Source organism: Hyla sarda, chromosome 7, assembly GCF_029499605.1.
Source record: "Hyla sarda isolate aHylSar1 chromosome 7, aHylSar1.hap1, whole genome shotgun sequence".
In the NCBI taxonomy this organism is placed as follows: Eukaryota; Metazoa; Chordata; class Amphibia; order Anura; family Hylidae; genus Hyla; species Hyla sarda.
Genome location: NC_079195.1, coordinates 76,138,897 through 76,162,680, shown reverse-complemented (window position 1 = coordinate 76,162,680; position 23,784 = coordinate 76,138,897). Strand labels below are relative to the sequence as shown.

Genomic DNA, 23,784 nt, shown 5'->3' with positions numbered 1-23,784 from the left:
ATCGTGGGGGTCCCGCCGCTGGGGACCCCCGTGATCTTGCACGCAGCACCCCAGTTAAAATCAGTCCCAGGAGCATGTTCGCTCCGGGTCTGATTACCGGCGACCACGGGGCCGGCGGCGTGTGACGTCACGCCTCCGCCCCTCAATACAAGCCTATCCTTTGGATAGGGGATAAGATGTCTAAGCGCCGGAGTAGCCCTTTAAAGGGGTACTCCGATGGAAAACCATTTTATTTTTTAAATCAAATGGTGCCAGAAAGTTAAACAGATTTGTAAATTACTTCGTAATCGTAATCCTTCCAGTACTTATCAGCTGCTGTATGTTGCAAAGGAAGTTCTTTTGTTTTTGAATTTCTTTTCTGTGTGACCACAGTGTTCTCTGCTGACACCTCTGTCCATGTTAGGAACTGTCTAGAGCAGGAGAGGTTTGCTATGGAGATTTGAACCTACTCTGGACAGTTCATAACATGGACAGAGGTGTCAGCAGAGGGCAGTGTGGTCAGACAGAAAAGAAATTCAAAAAGAAAAGAACTTCCTCTGTAGCATACAACAGCTGATAAGTACTGGAAGGATTAAGATTTTTTAAAAGAAGTAATTTACAAATCTATTTAACTTTTTGGCACCAGTTGGTTTGAAGGGGGGGGGGGGGGGGGGAGTACCCATTTAAACAGTTTGAACCAGCCCCTAAGCTCCCCCTAGTGGTGGCCAGAGGCACCTATTATTGTAATTTTGCCTGTACAGGGAATCTAGAACTTTGTATCAGAAAAACAAAGTACCAACCTCTATATCCCAACAAGTGTGCCTCCAGCTGTTGCAAAATTACAACTGCCAGCATGTCCAGACAGCCAAAGGCTAACTAGTAGTGCTATGGAGCCAGTAGGTGACATTTAGGACTCGTAATGTGATTTCTACCAAAGTTATTTCGAATATTTTATCTCTGCTTTATAATCCTGTGATCTGCATATACCATTAGTTTGTGTTCTAGATTTTGATGTAAATGTTGTGTATGTATTGCGTTTGCTATACTTTGTATGGTCTGTTTCCTCCCCCTTGTATGAAATTGTATCTGACTGTGATAAACTATAATTGCTGTAAATATTTCTCTATTCTCATTCAAACCAAAACACAAAATCCCTGGACTCAGTCCAAGCATTTGTTCTAAGGATTTATAATCACTAGTTATAGTCAGATGTCGCCATCTAGTGGTTACACTACAGTATACATTTCTGTACTACTGTACTTTTGTCTTGTTTAACTATCTAATTGTGCATGTTTTTATTATATCCTGTTACAAGAATACTGGTATATATTTATTTATTTATTAATTTTTAATCCTTGCCTGCCATTTATTCCCCAATTACACAAGCTATTAACACAGCATGGCCTTTACTACCAGCTTGTTGGCACTCTTCCTTGATACAGTCCAGGACACCACTGCAGGCATTAGTAACATGGATGATGATCACCACTGCCTTGAAACTTTTAGCTACCAGTGTTTAAATGCATGCTGCCTGCTTGCCTGTAATTTATTTGCTTAATCTATTTATTGCTTGATTTACATAGAAAATGCTCAAAATCTGCATGTGTCCCCCTTTCTCTTCCTCACTGTATTTTTCTTGGCTGTAAGGCAGCAGGCTGCAGCAGGAGCCTCCCCCTTCAATCCAATAGTGTAAAAATATTGTTAAAAATGGCTCATTGACTAACTCTCCTCAGCCACTCCTCAGTCTAAAGTGGATCAGATGAGCAGCAGAATAATGTTTGTGTTCTTTTAAGGATTTCTACAAGACTGTTTATTTCATGAACAGGCAGAAAACCTTGCAGATTAACAAATTGGGGAAGGATTATCAATATCCCCTGTTTACTTTTATCATTCATTTCTAGGTTTAGTGTTTCTTTGTTAATACTACTACTACTACTACTACTACTACTACTACTACTACTAATAATACTACTACTAATAATAATAATAATGATAATAATAATTTGGATTATTATTATATATTTACTGTATATAGCACCTTTGGTTTCAGGGTGCTGTACACATGATAAAGGTTAAAATACAAAACACAAACACAGATATATTGGATGTAATACAGAGTAAATTGCAAACTGATACAGAGGGAGAGAGGTCCCTGCCTGTAAGGATTTACAGTTTACAAGGAGAAGAAAGGGAAATAGTAGGTGAGAGGTTCAGCTGGTTGTCTAAGGGTGGGTTCACACTATGTTTTGATGATACGTCGGCTCATTCAAATGAATCATAAGGGGGCCAGTGACCGTATCATCAAAACATAGTGTGAACCCACCCTAAGAGAGGTTGGTGATGTAGCCATTCTCAGAGAAGTGGCAGCAAGGTTACTGTAGGTCGTAGGTGTTCCTGTAGAGATGGGTCTTCAGGTTATTTTTGAAGGTCTTAATGGTTGGCAGAGCTGGATGGTTTGGGTTAACAAGAGTATGGGGGCAGTACTGGAGAAGTCGTAGAGACGGATGTGTGAGGTGAGGACGCGGGGAGAGCACAGGCAGAGGTCTTGAGAGGATCGGAGATTATGTGAGGGGCGTAATCGGGAGATGTATGGAGGAGAGAGGTTGTGGACACCCTTGTATGTCATGGTAAACAGTACAAACTGTGTTTGTTGGGCAATGGGAAGTCATTGAAGGGACTGGCTGAGGGGAGAGACAGCGAGAGAGAAGTGAGGGGAGAGGTGGATTAGTCGGGCAGCAGAGATGAAGAGGGATTGTAGGGGAGCAATAGTGTTTGATGGAAGGCCACAGAGGAGGATATTACAGTATCAGCATATTCAGGTGGGATGTATCAATAGTTTAAAGTAAGCGTTTAATGCTGATTATGCTGCCCCCGCTGAGAGCAGCTTAATATAGTGACAGGCACTGTAAACAGGAGTCTTTCGCTTGTGCCTATATGTAAAGTTGTTTATAAGGACTCCCAGTTTGAAGCCTGCAGCGCATGCCCAACAATGAATGCAGCCTATGTATTAGCTTCTTCCTCCGCCCAATGGTCTCTTCTTTGTATTTTTAAGTCCTTATCAGCTGATGGCTGTGGTAGCCACCATGACACCCATACAGATCACTGATTTGCATGTACACCAGCCTGGCTGACACATTTCGTAATCTGTATCTATGCCAGACAGACACAATGACTAGTGGGCTGGGCAGGAACTCCCCTGCCCTCAATCTGTACTGTGCCGTGGCGCATGCTCTGACTGCCCCCCCAGCTATGCCCCTGGTCTCTCTCTCTATATACAGCAGCCACTCTAAACAAGTAGTGTAAACAGGCGCTTACCACAAGATCACCAGACTTATAAAAAACAATAGCACATGAAATAATATAATAAATAATAGCACATGGAATAATTCTTGCTCATTGTGTTCTTGTTGTTTTATTTAGCATCTTATCCTGACTAAGAAACAACAAGTGCAATCTAATGGGTAGAATAATGAAATCTCCTCCTAACACCATTATTCAGAATAATGTGGGTCCTGTCACGGGTCCAGCTTCCACGCTCTATTATAGATGGTAATTTAAGGCCTGAGAAAGCTTTTACCTAATTGAGGGGAAGATCCGCATTAACCTCACCGGAGATTTCTCATAGGTGGAATACACATGGGGGTTATTTGTAATCTGATCCACACTGAGATGTTCGTGCTGAAATCCTTGTTCCTCACTGTGCTATGAAGTCGCACGCTGCTAGCCTTACACAACCTTATTCCGAGTTCTGGTTTCACCTTTTGTGTGCATATTGTAGCCTTGTGAATCTGGAGAGCGATCCATCATTGTATAGAACTACTGCCCATCGATGGTGGCTCAGTGACGAGCAGCCTTGTCTATGCACCACTAGGGTCCGGAATTGGAATCGCACCCAGGGCAACATCTGCATGTGCTTTGTTTGTTCTCCTCATGGGCTTCCTTCAGGTGCTCGGCCTTCTTCCCACAGTCCAAAATATGATGAAAGGCTTTGTCTGCTTTACAATGTTTTTATTAGATGCCCCAACAATAAACTCATGACTTGTATCTGGCTGCTTAAACTCCAGCAACCATCTGTAATCTGAGACAGAACCTGATAGCAGGGTTTCCATTCCCTGCAGCGCCACCACAGGAGAAACAAAGCATTACATCATGCCCATGAAATCAGATTTTCCAGAATAAGGACACCCATACACACAGGGATTTTACTACAAATTGTCACAGTTTTGAGGTGCTGTTTTTAGCCATGTGGCGCTCACGGGGGGAAATATTTAAGCTGAATTTAAAATTTTTTATTTATAAAACTGCAGCAGATTGGTTGAAAGAGTGGAGCGCCTTCTTTGCACCATGCTGGGACGGGGCTTAAATTATGCCAAATTCTCAATAGTTTATGCTAAAAAAAACTTGCCTTAACCGTACCACCTAAAGGGTGGTGCAAACTAAGAGTGCATTCACACCACAATTATGCATTACGGCTGCCGGACCAGCCCTGCATCCCATTCATTTGAATGAGCTGGACAGAGTCAGATAGTGACTCTGGTCGGCTCATATTTAAACTGCATCAGTTTTATTGCCGGACTAAAAACCGTGTTCTGCGGCTGGTAACAAAAACTGATACCATTCAAAAATTACCCAACTGTAGTCACTATCTGACTCTGTCCAGCTCATTCAAATGAATGGGATGCGACAGGGATATGGCAGCAGGCGGTTTTTAAATTTCCCCTCCAGATCCGGCAGCCGTATTGCATAATCGTGGTGTGAAGGGTAGACAGCGGTGTGCAAGATTGTGCAAAAAATACAGGCTGACAGGCAGACACTTTTTTGGCTGTGTCCGACTAAGGTATATGTCTTTGATAAAGAGTTTGGCTTAAGATGCAACACCATGCGCCAAAGTTGCAAAATAATTCTGCATTTTAAGCCAGTTAATAGTTGGTCTAAAGATACACCAGGTTCAGTGCCTGAGCTCCGGTCATCTGTCTGGGACATTCTTAGTGCCCTATTACCAATTATTGGTTGTACAGGCCAATATCTCCCTGAGTAAAAAGCCCAGCGATCAGACTACAAAAGAGCAAATACTTGTTCATCAGATCGCATCATTAGTCCATCAGCCCCACCTCCTGTAATAATGGATGTGCAGCTGACATAGCATAAACGTTTAGGACCGCATGTGTGTTTAAGGTACTGAAATGAAATCCTATTGGGACAGGGACTGATGTGAGTGAACTGTGCTGTGTGATATGTTAGTTCTATATATGTAATACAGATTCAAGTAAAGATAGTAGCTTTTAGTAATCCTTGGACCATAGAGTTGGACAGTGGGGGGGCTGGGGCTTCTATGGGACCTATGGAATGGAAGGGCCCTTGTTGAATATGGATGTGTCCTTCATGTCCTTCTTCACATCATGTGAATGAGTAGATAGATAGATATGAGATAGATAGATAAGAGATAGATAGATAAGAGATAGATAGATAAGAGAGATAGATAGATATGAGATAGATAGATATGACATAGGTATATAGATAAGAGATAGATAGATATATAAGAAAGATAGATAGATATATAAATATGGACAGATAGATATGAGATAGATAGATAGATATGAGATAGATAGATAGATAGATAGATATGAGATAGATAGATAGATGATAGATAGATAGATAGATAGATATGAGATAGATAGATAGATATGAGATAGATAGATAGATATGAGATAGATAGATAGATATGAGATAGATAGGATAGATATGAGATAGGTAGATAAGAGAGATAGATAGGAGATAGATAAGATATAGATAGATAGATAGATAGATATGAGATAGATTGATAATGAGATAGATAAAGAGATAGATAGATATATATGGGATAAATAGATATAGATAGATATCGATAGAAATTAGATAGATAGATATGGAATAGATAGATAAAAAGATAGATAAATAGATAGATAGATAGATATGGGATAGATAAATAGATAGATATATAGATAGATATGGGATAGATAGATAGATACATTACAGAATTACAATTTTGTAATTTGATGTTTCAAGTAGAATGCCCGCTCTTGACTTTAATGAAATATATTTATGACCCTGTGGCGCAGCGCCCACACAGATCTCTTTATGACATCTGGTCAAAGACTTCTCATTAATGGTCTCTGGTGAAAAGTCTTCACATTCCTGACAATTGGGACATTCATGGGGACACAAGAGTTTTAATGATTCCTTATAGCATATTTCCATTATTTTGTAGCACGTCAAAGGGCCTGTTGTGTCTTATCTGAATATGAAGCTACTAGACTCGTTTTGTCTTCAAAGAAGAGGAAGCTTCAAGACCCATTCCAGATTTTATATCCATTGTCAATACAGATTCTGGAGTACGTCATTGCATAGAGTTTTAGGATTGAGAAAATGCCTCCTTTTATAATGTTGGAATGTGAGCTTCCTGTCCCGGCCTGCACCAGAAGAGAACATTAGAGCAACAAGGTTCTATTATCAGTCTGTTCTATCTCCCTTTCTGACTCTGGTTCTGTTTAGGAGTATGGAGGGACTACCCCGCTGGACTAGTAAAGGGGGTTCATGTGGGGTAGATTTGTTCTTGACATTTCTGAAATATCTCCATTGGGATGAATAAAACTGATTTTCAGTCAGATTTTTTGCAACAAATCTGCCATGTGTGAACTCACCCGTAACTCTTGTGTTGTGTTGGGGGCCTTGTGGAAATAGATGACTACAATTTAAAATGTTTTTGGGGGTTACTGTTATTATCTTAGACATTATCTTATCAAAACCCGTGTAGAGAATGAGTGGTGCAGTTGCCCATAGCAACCAATCAGATCACTTCTTCAATTTTTTAGAGACCTTTTTAAAAAGGAAAGAAGTGATCTGCTTGGTTGCTATTCAAGGCAACTGCACCACTTTTTACTTACACAATTTTTGATGAGTCTCCCAACCCCATATACCTACTAAATGCTTAAAGTTCATTGACATGAATAACATAGTACCATAAAATGCAACTTTCACACCTATTCAACCTTAAAGTCAATGCCCATTTGTGTATTTTTATTTTTTTTTATATAATATCATGCTATTGTGCTGGTTAACAACTCTGTATATATACATACAGAGCAGTGTTTCCAAACCAGTGTGCCTCCAGCTGTTTCAAAACTAACACTCTCAGCATGCCCGGACAGCCAAAGGCTGCGTAATTTCTTTACCCGCAAGACAACAGTGCTCTCTGCTGACACCTCTGTCTGTCTCAGGTACTGTCCAGAGCAGGAGAGGTTTGCAATGGGGATTTGCTCCTACTCTGGACAGTTCCTGAGACAGACAGAGGTGTCAGCAGAGAGCACTGTGGTCAGACAGAAAAGAACAACTCAACTTCAGCAGCTGATAAGTACTGGTAGGATTAAGATTTTTTAATAGAAGTCATTTACAAATCTGTTTAACTTTCTGGAGCCAGTTGATATGAAAAAAAAAATTTTCACTGGAATACCCCTTTAAGGGTCATTTCTTGGTTACCTAAACATTAAAGGACATTTATATATTACTGTATGGGGACGCCGCAGAGCTGTCAGCGTATCACTGGCCGCAGCGATGTTCTGCCCCGGCCGGTTATAGGCTGAGCCCACTGTCATGTAAGAAGCCGGTCAGAGCTCCTTACATGACAGTGGGCTCAGCCTATCACCGGCCGGGGCGGGACATCGCTGCGGCCGGTGATACGCCGACGGCTCTGCGGTGTCCCCAAGAAGTTGAACGAGGTTAGCACCGCTGGACCGTGAGGCCGGTACCGGACTAACGGGGGCTCGTAGGAAGGTATGTTAAAGTTTATTTTGTTTATTTTTGAGGCCTGGGCACAGTAAGGCTGGGTTCACACCACGTTTTTCAAATACGGTAACCGTATACGGTTTTCCGCAAAAAAACGTATACGACCGTATCCGAAACCGTATGCATAGAGTATGCATTGTAAACCGTATTCCAAATGTTATGTACGGTTGCATCCGTTTTGCCTCAGATACGGTTTTGCCAATTTTTCAACCGTAGGCAAAAACGCTGTCGACCACGTTTTTGCCTCTGGTTGGAAAACCGTATGCGAACCGTATGCGGTTCTTTTAACATTGTTGTCTATGAGAACCGTACACAGAATTTCAGAATACGGTTGCACACGGTTTTTCTAATCCGTTTTTGGAGCTGACACATGCGCAGATTGGAATTTCAATAGAACAATAGTAACTTTATTAAATTGCTGGAAAACTTATTCCAACAAAATAGCAAAACCGTTGGCAAAAACTGATGCAAACGGATAGAACCGTACGGGGAAAAACCGTATACATTTTAATTTGGAGTCATACGGTTGTATACGGTTGCATACGGTTTTTGCCATACGTTTTTTAGCGGAAAACCGCATACGGTAGCCGTATTTGAAAAACGTGGTGTGAACCCAGCCATATATATAAATGTCTAGCACTACAGTTGTCCTTTAATATAGTATTGGACTAAAGTATTCCATAAATCTAAAAAGTGCCAAAGAACAATTGAGATCTCCACCTGCTGGTCACAAATAGCCGCTGCTTGACTTTCTTCCTCTTAACTGTTAATAGGAAATCTTTTTTTACTCTGATTCCATAAAGATGAATCTGACTGCAATATACAGGAAAAATAGTTAGAGTTATCTGTCCTATTGTGCTTTTCCATATTTAGGGCACATTATTTAACAAAATTTGGCAAAACTGTGAGTTAATCTTAGTCCTCCGTAGCCAAGTATTTTGTTTCATCCCTAATGAAACTTCTGGCAAAGTTTGTGGTGCCGTCTGTCTGTAAAATGGCATAAATCAAGTTATCAATTCAGTAAATGGCACGGAAAAATAATCTGCCTGGCAGCGCTTTATAGCGTCTTAATTTTATTTCAATATAAAGCCTTTTATTTCATTCTCATTACCGAATCTGGAATAATAGTATAAATGAGATTAAGTAGAAGAACGGAATCAGAGAGAAGAAACTCTCTATACCTGTAAATACTCCTCAGTCAGGATAAAACCTTGGCTAGTTTTTAGCCACATTTTTTACTACTATTTCTGCATAAATAAACTGTTCTAATGTTTCACATTGCATCTAAATTGCCTTTAATATTTAAAGTATGTAAATCGCCTTTAAAAGCTCAAGCTGTGCCTCTGTGTGTAAATAGTTATTGTGTAATTCTGGCATTTTTGACCAGTGAAGTCACACCTAATCCAAACTTGAGGGCCCTCCAAATCTACAAAGATATGATAGAGCCCTTGGCTTTGTTTGATCTTATTGCTTGTACATTTTGTGAAATTGTCTTAATATAATAGAGACATAATACGGAGCAGGTTTCCTTTTTGAATTAGTTTGAAGGAAATTGTAGATTATCATCTGATGGGATGGAGCACCGGCTGTGGACGAGTTCTAGAAGCTTGGGCGATGTCGGTGAGAATGGCCTATGGCCAGGGCTGCTGTGGTTGGAAGCAGTGTTGTGGAGCAGGGGTATAATTGTGGGGGGCACTTTTTTGGGGCCTTAGGGGGCACCAAATCCCTTTTTGTTTCAGGAGAGGGCGCAAGTTCTATAAATGATGTACTACCCTATGGTCATATCTCAAAGGACCCCACCTAGGGCCTCACCTCTAAGGATCGCTATGGGTGATATAATTGTGGTAGAGGGTATGATGCAGGGCAGATGGAATTGCCCTAGGGGCAGATGGCATTAGCCCCTTGTATTTGTGATGCCAGGGCATGGTTTATCCTCAATATCACCAGAAGGTATACCGCTTTATCCTGGGCTAGGCACAGGGGGCAATAATGACTCAGACGCCAAGTTACAGACAATGGTAGCTTTACTGAGTGACAGATGGAACAGTCTATAAATCTTAGCCAGGTCTACGGAGGTGATCAGTGACTTCAGAGACCTTAGGGCTTGCTGGGACTTGCAGTGGACTGACACAATTGTGATACCTGCCACACTGACTTAAGACAGATGACTTTAGCTAACTCGACTTGAGACTGACAATGCACTGGTTGTAGCTTACTTGTAGACCTGTGGCTGCTGGACTGACTTGAGGCCTCTTATGGACTCAGACTCCTAGGACTTGACTGCACTGGACCTCAGCAAACACTAAGAGAAAAAAACAGAGGCTCAACCCAAGGCTTATATGGGGGAGACTCTGAGGGGTCCCATAGGTCACCCTAAGGTCACTCATACCTCACTGGGTTACACTCACATGAAAACTGGTAATCACATGTTAACAATTCTTAAAGCTATAACACCTTTTATAAACATACAATATAAAACAGGCAATAGATATATATACAAGGGGACAGGTGTAGGGGGGGCCCATGGGTCACTGTAGGGAGGCTGCCATACAGGGCAGCAGGGGTACGGGAATACAACTCCCATACTGGGCCACCACAAACTCCCCCTCTTAAACACAGCCATACTCGCCGCTCAGTCCTGGAGGGCGGACGACTGTAAGTGGCCACTGGGGCCAGGTGACAACAGTTCCTGGGGCATTGTTTCCAAATGTCCTTCACAGGTCTGAATAGGTAAAGAACTGGGCATGAGTCTATGTAGCATTTGATGAAAAATGTCCTTACATGCTCCTTTTCATATTGGGACATAAACATGTGGGACTTATAACCCTTGTAACTGCATCTTTAACACATTTAATACACTTGAGCCGGATCGGGCTGCCGGAAGCTCTCTACCCGATGCCTCAGCTGCTCGGGCCCTTGGGCATTAGCTACTTTCCCCAGAGCACTATACATAATTTGACAACATTACAACATTACCTTCATACTTATCATCTCTGTCACTATATGTGCTTTAATTATATCTTAGGGGAACCCTCTGGCCAGTAGAGTACTCCATACAGGAGGACAGGAAATACGTTAGACAGGTGAATATTTGACATCAATGACTATGGACTGGAAATATAGATTTTAGCTACAGTCCTAACTAGGCATTTGACTAGCTTATACACAATGCACTGTGTACATTACTGGATTAGTTATATATAAGCTGACTAAACTGGACTATATATTATACTGACAACTTTATACACGGTACTACAACTTAGTCTCTGTACCTAGCTGGTAATTATCCTGGTAGTAAGGTAGTGGATACACTTCTCCTGACTTGGTCAAGATAACACCTATATAAATTGCCATAGACACAAAGAAACATCCTAAACATTTTTGTAGATACATGTCATATACACTTTATTACATCACACCATAAACAATATAGTACAACAACGTGTGCATTCACTTGTGCAAAAATATAAACAAAAATATATTACTCTGATAGTATATATATATATATATATATATATTATTTTTTTTTTTTTTTCTTTTTAGTACTGCTTCACAGTTCTGGTACATTTTGAGTTCTCAGTAAAGGATCACGGCTAAAAGTCGGGCACATGCTTACGTATATGGTTGCAAATAAACTTCTTAACTAGTTCGTCAGGCATTTCTTCTTAAAGGTTGCATAACCCGAAACAACAATAATGCTTCCACATAAAACACAGTTAGTCTTCTCAACTTAAGAAGTAGCAAACATTTTACCAGATTCAAGCTCTGCAGCCTGGCAACTTTCCATCCCAACCTCGACGGTCAGCTTGTTTTCTAGGCTGTGACATGGACCTAGGACCACGAGATTGTGCCCCCTCCATAGGGCTGATGTGGGTATGTGCCACGACACATGTGATAAACTGGAATCAGTGATGGTCGGGCTCACTGTGACCACCACTGTTTTTGCCACTGGTGGATCATGTGTTGTTGGGCCGGCCAAACCTCATCCTCAGCAGGAGTAGGCCACGGCACTGTGGTTTGTGCCCGCTGGGTAGGCCAAACCTCCGCAACAGCAGGAGTAGGCCTGGGCACATTTGCAGACGACTCTTTACGCAGATACTTGGGATCCATGACAGGTGACTCAGGATACCATTCTTCTTGGATGACTTGTCCCTTGACACTCGGTGGCAGAAGACCAAATTGATCTGACTCCCAATCTTCAGAGGAGAAATAGTTGAAGGAGATTTGCATAGGATTCTTGGGCTTGGTGACGGCTGCAGCCCATTCCCTTTGCTGGCTCTGTACAGGGGTGTATTCTACAATCTCCCTGCTCTCTAGGGAGTGTAGAGGTGGAAGGAGGTAGTCTCTCTTCACCCCTCTCCTGATAACTAGAATAGTGCCACCGTGGTGACAGTCCATCAATATGCCTTACCCCCTGACTCTGTCAAACTTGATGATTGTGGCTCTCCGCCCTTCTAGGGATGGCTCTCCCTTCCGAGGATGTTCTAGCCTTCTGATATATAAGGCCTCAAGGCCCTTAGTGTCCTGTTGCTGTGCTTGGCGCACTTCATACGGCATTACTTTAGGGCCATACTCCTTTCTTCTTTGCGCCCACATCTCTTCAACTATGGTGGCCACTTTGGCCTCTCTTTTGGCCTTCTTGGCCTTGGCTACTGGAACTGGAGGGTGGGACTTCGCTGGCAGGGGTAGGAGATGGTCCATCATGTATTGGATAAGTGCTGGCTCACCGTGACAGCGGTGGTGACTGGGATTTGCTGAGGGCTGCTGGACCTGGCTCTGGGCTGGGGGTAGATGGAGGGATAGAGAACGCGACCTCGGCTGGGGTACTCACGTCCGACTCCTCCGTAGGGATCTCCGCCCAGGATTCCCAGGTCCTGTGGTGGGGAGACTGTCCTCATGATGATGCAGGCGTTTCACATGCTGGAGTGGCAGGCCAGTCCCCATCGTCCTCAGGCAACGGAACTTTAAGATGGGCATCTTTGGCCCCGATGGAGATTCTTTGCAGACGATCCGCTAACTCCTGGAACAACTGCGCCGTGGCAACATTCCGGGTCTCCTGCACCATCGTGGGACTCTCTGCCCTCGTGTTCTGCTGTGCCTCCGTCATCTTGCTCTCACCAGGAACTTCCGCAAGACTGAAGAGGTCCGGCTCTGCTTCTCTTTTTATATTGGTCTCCAGCAAAATGGCCGCTGGCCAGAACTCAGCAAATCAGCAGTGCCTGGGACCAGAAGTGACTCAGTGGTGCATCCTCTAAGACTAAGAGAAAGAGCAAAGGCTCCACCCAGGGCTTATATGGGGAGACTCTGAGGGGTCCAATAGGTCACCCTAAGGTCACATGGTCACTGATACCTCACTGGGTTACACTCACATTACAACTCACATGACAACTGGTAATCACATGTTAACAATTCTTAAAGCTATAACACCTTTTCTAAACATTATACAATATAATGCAGGCAATAGATATATACAAGGGGACAGTTGTAGAGGGGGCCCAGGGGTCACTGTAGGGAGGCTGCCGGACAGGGCAGCAGGGGTACGGGGATTCAACACCCGTACTGGGTCACCACATAATACATGTGCATGTAAATACAGTCATGCACAGATGTGAATGGTTTAACTGCGGAGCATTTTGTCTCAGATGTGCTCCGTATGTATTCCCATGATAACTTATAGATGAAAGCTCAGGCCTACGTCATAGCTCAGCGCTCACTCCCTCTTTTTTATATTTTTACAAGAATTACCAGTGCTGGCCTTTTAAAAACACAACCGGAGCAGTAGAAGCAGTAGGATATCCCCAAAGTAGAGTCAACTAAGAAGCGGAAAAGATGATGAAAGAATTTTTTCTGAAAGCTCCTGTCTTTCTCCAGACCCTTGCATGCAACAACTGTTTTATCTCACCAGGGGACCCCCTCCCTTCACTGGAAACTTGGGGCCCCTGTTCCTTCACATTTTTTGCTCTAAATTCAGCAGTTTGCTAATTTTTCTAGAATATCGGCAGAGATAAACAAAAACTGTCTAGTTCTCAGACAGTTTTAAGGTAGACTAGACAGTCCAAGAGCGTGTCAGATTTTCAACAGTGTTGTAGGCTATTTGTAAATGTGGGGCATCTTTAAAACTAGTCATAAGTTTTATGGCTTAAATTGACTTACTTTTAAATGTAGGCCAAAAAGTAGCACATTTCTGTATGCATGCAAGTCAGGCTCCTTATTAACTAAAGCTTTGCACACTTCCTGCTAGGCACACATTTTCAAAATATTTTTTCCTTGTTAGCACCATGCATGCAAAGTTTTATAAAAGGGGTGTGGCCAATAAAAGGTGCATTCAAGGGGGTAGGGCTTAAATTGTGCCAAACTTTCAATACTATGCGCCAAGAAATCCTTACCTTAAAGGGGTATTCAACCCCTAGACATCTTATCCCCTCTCCAAAAGATAGGGGACAAGATGTCTGATCGCGGGGGTCCCAGCGCCGGGACCCACGCGATCTCTGCTGCGGCACTGCAGTCATCAAGTGCATGGAGCGAACGTCGCTCCATGCCTGATGACTAGTGATGTGATGCTGACATCACAGTCACGCCCCCCTCGTGACATCACGCCCTCTCTATCAATGCAAGTCTATGGGAGGGGGCATGACGGCCGCCACACCCCCTTCCATAGATGTACATTGAGGGGCATGACCGTGACATCACGAGGGGCGTGGCCGTGCTGTTACAAGCCTCCGCTGCAGCAGCCAATGTTCTAAATGAACGCCAGGTGCTGCAGGAAGATCGCACGGGTCACCGTGGCAGGCCGCCCGTGATCAGACATTTTATCCTTTGGATAGGGGATAAGATGTCTAGGGGCGGAGTACCACTATCCTTAGGTAGATTGGAGATAAATAGATCGATAGGATTCCGACTCCCTGCTTCTAAATCAAATAATATGTGATTAATAATCATTTTTCCACTATATTAGTCATAAAGGTAGGTAGGCCTGTATGTAGCTACCATTATTACAATATTGCTATCATGAGAAAACTTGCAATTCTCTGTTATAAAAAAAAGTTAGACCTTATCAGCTTTACAATGATTTTACACCAACACGTTTAGATTTTACACCACCCATAGACTTACATTGAGGGGGTGTGGTGTGATGTCATGAGGGGCGTGAATATGATGTCACAACCCCCACAGCCCGCACCCAGTGTTCGGAATAAAGTGTTCCGAATGCTGGTGCAATGGAGTACCCCTTTAAGACTTGCACAGAGCATGTCTGTCCTCCTGACTATATTTCCTCTGTAACCCCTTTGCCTGCCCCTATCCCACCTATATAGATACATCTATCCTCTTCACACTTGCTTCTCAAATCCCCAACTCATGTTTAAAGGGGTACTCCAGTGGAAATTATTTTATTTTTTTTATCCACTGGTGCCAGAAAGTGAAACAGATTTGTAAATTACTTCTTTTTAAAAATCATAATCCTTTAAGTACTTATCAGCTGCTGTATGCTTCACAGGAAGTTGCATTTCTTTCTGGAGTTCTTTTCAGTCTGACCTCAGTGCTCTCTGCTGACACCTCTGTCCTTGTCAGGCACTGTCCAGAGCAGGATAGGTTTGCTATAGGGATTGGCTTGTACTCTGGACAGTTCCTGACATGGACAGAGGTGTCAGCAGAGAGCACTGTGGTCAGACAGAAAAGAACTCAAGAAAGAAATACAACTTCTGGTGGAGCATACAGCAGCTGATAAGTACTGAAAGAATTACGATTTTTAAAAAGGAGTACCGTATTTTTCGCCGTATAAGACGCACTTTTTCTTCCCCAAAACTGGGGGGGAAAAGTTGGTGCGTCTTATACGGCGAATACACCCATATCGTGGCGGTCCCTGCGGCCATCAACGGCCGGGACCCGCGGCTAATACAGGACATCACCGATCGCGGTGATGCCCTGTATTAACCCTTCAGACGCGGCGATCAAAGCTGACTGCCGCGTCTGAAGGGAAAGTGACTCTAATCCGGCTGTTCAGTCGGGCTGTTCGGGACCGCCGTGGTGAAATTTCACCGCGGCGGTCCCGAACAGCCCGACTGAATAGCCGGGTTAGTGCTTACAGGACACCGGGAGGGACCTTACCTGCCTCCTCGGTGTCTTCTCTGTTCAGGGATCCCCTGTATGGCCGGCGCTCTCCTTCCTTGTCATCACGTCGTCGCGTACGTGCGTTGGCGTGCGTAGCGACGTGATGGCGGCGACGGAGAGCGAGGATACCCGGCCGTCAGCAGAGACGTTCCAGAGCGACGTGGACACGGCGACAGCGATGGAGCGACATCCAGGGCAGCGGTGATGGGTCCGGAGCGGCGGGGACACGTGAGTATTACCTCCTATGCAGTGGTCTTCAACCTGCGGACCTCCAGATGTTGCAAAACTACAACTCCCAGCATGCTGGGAGTTGTAGTTTTGCAACATCCGGAGGTCCGCAGGTTGAAGACCACTGTTGGGTTCAGAATCTTTATTTTTTAAAATGTTGCACCTATAAATTGGGTGCGTCTTATACGCCGGTGCGTCCTATAGGGCGAAAAATACTGGTAATTTACAAATCCTTTAACTTTCTGGTAGCAGTTGATTTAAAAAAATGTGTTTTACCCCAGAGTTCCCCTTTAACATGCTTTAGGTAAACACCTGGTTGGACCTAAAATGTGTGCAAAGAGAATTTAACAGTTTGTAGCTTATATTTTCTAAAAATAGAAATCTTACAATTCACCCTGCAGAATAATGGACATGAGATCTTTATGTCAGCAAAAAAACTGATTCCACCTTCAATTAAGGAAAATATCTGAAAAAACAAGAATATTATCCTCCAAGCCTTTCCCTCCTTTTAAACAATAAATAGAACTCGGGTCTATTGTTAGAAGTTATTGAATAAAGAAATAATAAAATGTAACCCCCGAGTCAGGTTACTTCACCTTCTGGTATGACACCGAAAATGTAAATTTGAAACAGACCCCCGAGAGTTTCAGTAACATCTGAGGCAGCTTCTTCTAGTTCTACAGGAATGTTATTCTATTCCAGGGCTGTCTTTAATTTTGATTGGACCCTGGGCAAGCAATTTTTTTGGGCCCTGTAGCACAGCGCACCCTAGCCACACCTCTTTGACACTCAATGCACCCCTAAATTTTTCTTATTTTTGTTTAGCGAAATAAAGGAACTGACAACATCTAAGAAGATATGCAAAGTATCCGTACATCAACATCTTTTTTGGCTATGGTAGCAATTTCATATGCATAAGGCTTCTTTCACACTGCGTATAGGACACTGTAGTGTGACGGCTGTCGGGGGAGCCCGGGGGAATAGCGGGAGAAAAATTACTGCTTGCGCCGTCATTTTCTCCTGCTAGTCCCATTTCAAAATAACAGCGCTCGACGGACCCCATTATGGTAAATGGGATCCATCGGGACCCGTTATTGCCCGTTGTGCCATGACCCAAAAACGGCCGTTAAAGACTGGAAAAAAAAAAGTGCCTAACGGCCATTTAAGGGTGGGGCACGGTAGCAGTGTGAAACTCACGCACGACAGATGCACTTTAAACAACTTTAATTTTTTGCAAGTGTGAACCCTGCTTATCTATAGTACCCAAATGGTAATGCCATTTCTTTGTGGGACTCACAAGCAATATCTTCTCCCATTAGAGTCGTCCTCTTTAATTTTCCATCTAGCTCAGACCACTGTGACGATTCCTTCCAGACGTATATCGTTTCTGCAGAATTGGTAGGGAAACATTTTAGGCGCAGCAATTACCCAGCACCACATAACGTAGTACAGCTATAAGAAGATATGTCATTCAGAAAAGCTCTTCATACCTAGCTTTTTCATGCTCCTGAATGGCATATCTGTATATAACAGTTGAGCTGACATAAGCAGATATGCCATTCAGGAGCATGGAAAAGCCAGGTGAAAAATTGGCACCAAGCTTTTTCATGCTCCTAAATGCCATTGCTGCTTATAGCCTTAACCCTTTCATTTTTGGGGTTTCATTTTTTCCTCTTCGCCTTCTATCAGACATAAGCACGCAGCAGGGACGTGCGCAGGCAGGTCAGGAGGTTACGCAGGCCACATCATCACCCAGGGCCTAGGTAAGGTAACAGGGCCGGCCTGGGACATCGCAGGCCAGCCCTCTTTTTCTGCAAATGTGGCTGCCGCGGGCCACCTGTGCGGGCTGCTGGGCCTATTTTAACGTAGGGGCTAAAGGACTAGCTGCTTTGGGCCCGCAGGAATGACAGGACCCAGGGCAGCTGCCCCTTTTGCCCTTCGTTAAAGACAGCCCTGTTCTATTCCAAGGAGTAGATAGAGGCCAAAAAACACTCCGCTATAGGGTGAATAGAAAAGGTAATGTACACTATGTCATGCAGCATGTTGTGCAAACTTTATTTTTACTTCCACCGATAAAACAAAAGGAACAACAGATGTGTCTTAGCACACACTGGTTCACAGTGGGTCCCTGTGCCCCATACACACTTAACTTGAACCAGGCAATTGAGGATAACCTCACAGTGATGCCAAGCATGTGATACAGGATCATCTAGCTTTTTCACTGGAAAGGGGGTGACAAACTTGATAGAGCGGCACATCTGGTCCTCCTTTCTTTGTTTAGAATCTTAATGGTTTTTTCTCGTTTTCGGGAAGCAGGCATTCCTATACACTGACTTAGCCATGTTGCATTAAGATATCAATGAGCTAATATTAAAGAGGTTATTCGGAGATTCCTTTGCAAGTGGTAAGAATTAAATAAAAGGGGTACTCTGCCCCTAGACATCTTATACCTTATCCAAAGGATTGAGAATACAATGACTGATTGCAGGGGTCCCATCGCTGGGGACCCCTGTATTCTCCCTGTTGCACCCGGCATTCGTTTAGAACGTCGGGTACAGCGCCGGACACTCGTGGCTCCCTGCTTGTGACGTCATGGCCACGCTGAGTCAGCTTGTAACATCGAAGCCGTGCGAAGTGAGAGGAAGAAACTTGCAATCAATAAAGAAACATGCTTTGAATGAAGTAAAGCTGTGCATACATGTTACGCCGAGCGCTCCGGGTCCCCGTTCCTCCCCGGAGCGCTCGCCTCATCCTCGTTGCTGCAGCGCCCCGGTCAGATCCACTGACCGGGTGCGCTGCGGTACCGCCTCCAGCCGGGATGCGATTCGCGATGCGCACCCCGGCTCCCGTACCTGACTCGCTCTCCGTCGGTCCTGTCCCGGCGCGCGCGGCCCCGCTCCCTAGGGCGCGCGTGCGCCGGGCCTCTGCGATTTAAAGGGCCAGTGCACCAATGATGGTGCCTGGTCCAATCTTCCCAATTACCTTGATTAGTTTCCTCCTGTGCACTCCCTACTTATACCTCACTTCCCCTGCACTCCCTTGCCGGATCTTGTTGCCCTTGTGCCTAGTGAAAGCGTTCCCTTGTTTGTTCCTAGCCCGTGTTCCTGACCTCCTGCCGTTGCCCCTGACTACGATCCTTGCTGCCTGCCCCGACCTTCTGCTACGTCCGACCTTGCTTCTGTCTACTCCCTTGTACCGCGCCTATCTTCAGCAGTCAGAGAGGTTGAGCCGTTGCTAGTGGATACGACCTGGTCACTACCGCCGCAGCAAGACCATCCCGCTTTGCGGCGGGCTCTGGTGAAAACCAGTAGTGACTTAGAACCAGTCCACTAGCACGGTCCTCGCCAATCCCTCTCTGGCACAGAGGATCCACCTCCTACCAGCCGGGATCGTGACAGTAGATCCGGCCATGGATTCCGCTGAAGTTCCTCTGCCAGTTGTCGCCGACCTCCCCACACTGGTCGCCCAGCAAGCCCGACTGGTCGCCCAGCAAGCCCGACAGATTGCCCAACGAAATCACCAGCTGGCATACTTGACCACCGTGACACTGCAACTTCAGTCACAGATACAGCAGCTGCTGCCGCAGATACAGCAACTTCAGTCACAGACACAGCAGCTGCAACAACCATCTCCTCCGCCGGCTCCTGCAACTCCTCCGCAGCAACCGGCCGCTCCTAACCCCTGCTTGTCCCTGCCGGACAAATTTGATGAGGACTCTAGACTCTCCCGTGGTCTCCTTTCTGGAAAGGCCTTGTCTGGGGCCACACCACTCTGGGACCGCAATGATCCTGCCACAGCCACAGTCCAGTCCTTCTTCGCTGAGGTCCGTGGTGTCTTCGAGGAGCCTGCCCGAGCTTCTTCTGCCGAGACTGCCCTGCTGAACCTGGCCCAGGGTGTTTCTTCCGTTGGCGAGTACGCCATTCAGTTCCGTGCTCTTGCTTCCGAGTTGTCCTGGAATAGTGAGGCTCTCTGCGCGACCTTTAAAAAAGGCCTATCCAGCAACATTAAAGATGTTCTGGCCGCACGAGAAACCCCTGCTAACCTACATGAACTCATTCATCTTGCCACTCGCATTGACATGCGTTTTTCCGGATGGCGTCTGGAGCTCCGCCTGGATATGGACTTTGTTCGCACGAGGCGTTTTTTCTCCCCGGCTCCTCTCTCCTCTGGTCCTCTGCAAACCGTTCCTGTGCCTCCCGCCGTGGAGGCTATGCAAGTTGACCGGTCTCGCTTGACACCTCAAGAGAGGACACGACGCCGCATGGAGAATCTTTGCCTGTACTATGCCGGTACCGAACACTTCCTGAAGGATTGTCCTATCCGTCCTCCCCGCCTGGAAAGACGTACGCTGACTCCGCACAAAGGTGACACAGTTCTTGATGTCAACTCTGCTTCTCCACGCCTTACTGTGCCTGTGCGGATATCTGCCTCTACCTTCTCCTTCTCTACTATGGCCTTCTTGGATTCCGGATCTGCAGGAAATTTTTTTTTGGCCTCTCTTATCAACAGGTTCAACATCCCTGTGACCAGTCTCGCCAGACCCCTCTACATCAATTGTGTTAACAATGAAAGATTGGACTGTGCCGTGCGTTACCGCACGGAACCCCTCCTAATGTGCATCGGACCTCATCACGAAAGAATTGTGTTTTTGATCCTCAGGTTCTTTGGACCCAAGAAGAGGGGGAGACCCAAGGGGGGGGGGGGTACTGTTACGCCGAGCGCTCCGGGTCCCCGTTCCTCCCCGGAGCGCTCGCCTCATCCTCGTTGCTGCAGCGCCCCGGTCAGATCCACTGACCGGGTGCGCTGTGGTACCGCCTCCAGCCGGGATGCGATTCGCGATGCGGGTGGCGCCCGCTCGCGATGCGCACCCCGGCTCCCGTACCTGACTCGCTCTCCGTCGGTCCTGTCCCGGCGCGCGCGGCCCCGCTCCCTAGGGCGCGCGCGCGCCGGGCCTCTGCGATTTAAAGGGCCAGTGCACCAATGATGGTGCCTGGTCCAATCTTCCCAATTACCTTGATTAGTTTCCTCCTGTGCACTCCCTACTTATACCTCACTTCCCCTGCACTCCCTTGCCGGATCTTGTTGCCCTTGTGCCTAGTGAAAGCGTTCCCTTGTTTGTTCCTAGCCCGTGTTCCTGACCTCCTGCCGTTGCCCCTGACTACGATCCTTGCTGCCTGCCCCGACCTTCTGCTACGTCCGACCTTGCTTCTGTCTACTCCCTTGTACCGCGCCTATCTTCAGCAGTCAGAGAGGTTGAGCCGTTGCTAGTGGATACGACCTGGTCACTACCGCCGCAGCAAGACCATCCCGCTTTGCGGCGGGCTCTGGTGAAAACCAGTAGTGACTTAGAACCGGTCCACTAGCACGGTCCTCGCCAATCCCTCTCTGGCACAGAGGATCCACCTCCTACCAGCCGGGATCGTGACAATACACCATACCCATATTACTGATAAAATTGTCATGGCCACGCCCTCTCAATGCAAGTCTATGGGAGGGAGCGTGGCTGATGTCACGCCCCCTCCCATAGACTTGCATTGAGGGGGCATGGCCGTGATGTCACGAGCCTCCGCCCCACATCACCAGTCATCCGGCACGGGGTGAAGTTTGCTCCTTGCACCACATGTCTGGGTTGCCGCAGCCGAGATTGCGGGGTCCCCAGAGATGGGAACCTGGCAATCAGACATCTTATCCCCTATCCTTTGGATAGGGGATAAGAAGTCTAGGGGCGGAGTACCCCTTTATCCTGTGCTTACCTTCCTTGCTCCACTGACGCCACTGTTCTCACAGTGCAGTGCTTCCAGGGTTGGCATGTGGATATGCCCACTCAACCATTCGGTGGGTGCAGCAGTATACCTTCATATACACATGCCGACTCTGAACCATTAGCGGAATCGGGGCTCTGTAAAAATGGCGGCAGGGGAGCGAGGAAGGTAAGCTGGTTGTCTTAACTATTAACACCTGCTGGAGCAAAATTCTAAAAGAAAATTAATTAATATATAAAAAAGGATTCTACAGATAACCTATTAGGTGTTTCTGTTTGTATTATAAACATCTTGAATAATTGAATAAATGTAATTGCATTTATTGCAAAAAAAATTGTTCATCCTGTTTACATGCACCTTCACAATCTGGATGCTTTTCATAGTTGTAGCGTTAGCCTAAAATAACATAATAATGTATGAATTCACAGATACTGTTGTGTTATGTATGAAATGATACACCTTCTTCTGTAAGCCAGAATGTGAAATATTGTGGGCGAGTGTTATGAGAAGTTTCATAGCTGTGCATTCCACTACATCTGTATCCATCCAGAATACTAAATACTGCGAAACGTTGGCAGAAGACCCCCTCTTTGAGAAGACCCCCCCCCATAAACCAGACCAGAATTTTCATGAAGAATTGTTCATGATGAATCATACATGCATAGTGCCCATTTCCTTTCCATTTCCTTCCCCCCCCCCCCCTTCCCAAAAATGCTGCCGAGACCACCGCGATCGCAGCCCCAGCAGCTGCGGCGGGTCCCTGGCTGTGATTGTCAGCCTGGTCCCGCTGGCGATCTCCTGAGCTGCCTGTGGCATACGTATGCATACGTCCCAGCGTGCGTACATGCCTGGTGCTTGGACGTATGCATTCGTCACATAGCGAGAAGGGGTTAAAGAGAAACATCAAAATCTTAAATGGGCACTGTCAGATACTAAAGCTTTTGATATGTTGTAAAGCATGTATAACCAATAGGTTTTGCAATTGCTTTCATTAGAAAATTTTCAGTATTTCATACTGAAAAAGCCAGTCAAACAACTGCCCCCCCTGCCTGCTTGGACACATACTAGTCCTGCTGTGTCCATGCATCATCACCTATGTCATGGACACACTTCCTTGATTGACAGCTGTGAGTGCCGGGCTCCCAGCTGGAGGAAAAATCCTCCCACTGTCAGCTTGTGTCCCGCTACTGTCAGTGAGGACAAGCTGGGAGTTGTAGTTTTGCTAATGCTAGGGGAGATGTGAACGGACAGCATACTGAGGGAGGGGGCGGAGACCTGCACAGTGAGGCCACGCCCCCTCCCTTTGAGAGGAATTCTGACTAGTGAGCTAAATTAAAAGTGTAATAAGAAATAAATAAAGGTGCTAGACACATAAAAATTAGATGTACATGGTCAGGATTAGGTACTGAGTGATATATATAAAAAAAAAATGTTTTTTTGGTTGGATCTGACGGGTACACTTTAAGCCTTCCAGTAGTTACCAGCTGCTGTAACAACAGGAAGTTGTGTAGTTCTTTCCAGTCTGACCACAGTTGCTGCCACCTCTGTCCATGTCAGGAACTGCCCAGAGCAAGAGCAAATGCCCATAGTTAAAGGAGGTATCTCGTCTATAAAAAACGTATCCCCTCCGCAGGACTGGGAATAAGTGTTAGATCACGGGGGTCAGACCGCTGAGACCCCCGTGTTCTTCTGGCCGGCGCACTGGCCCTCTGCATCAATGGTGTCACCACAGCACGGAGCAGTGGCTGACACGCCCCCTCCATGCATCTCTATGGGAGAGCCGATGATACAGCGTTTGTGTATCTATGTAGGGGATGCATTTTTTTTTAGACTGGACTACTCCTTTAACCTCTCCTGGTATTTAGAAATATCCTATATTTCTGAA

The 23,784-nt window shown here is 45.5% G+C and overlaps 1 protein-coding gene and 1 long non-coding RNA gene across 5 annotated transcripts in view; one reads left to right on the top strand and one right to left on the bottom strand.

Moving 5' to 3' along the window:
- The window catches only part of SH3PXD2A (SH3 and PX domains 2A), a 373,845-nt gene that overhangs the window by 209,290 nt on the left and 140,771 nt on the right, over positions 1–23,784 (top strand). The gene's annotated exons all lie outside the window — the stretch shown is intronic.
- LOC130281937 (uncharacterized) overlaps positions 17,449–23,784 on the bottom strand; it is a 59,173-nt gene continuing 52,837 nt past the window's right edge. For both annotated transcript variants that reach the window (XR_008846169.1, XR_008846170.1), the window contains exon 4: positions 17,449–17,524. This is a non-coding gene — a long non-coding RNA (uncharacterized LOC130281937). The remainder of the gene's footprint in view (positions 17,525–23,784) is intronic.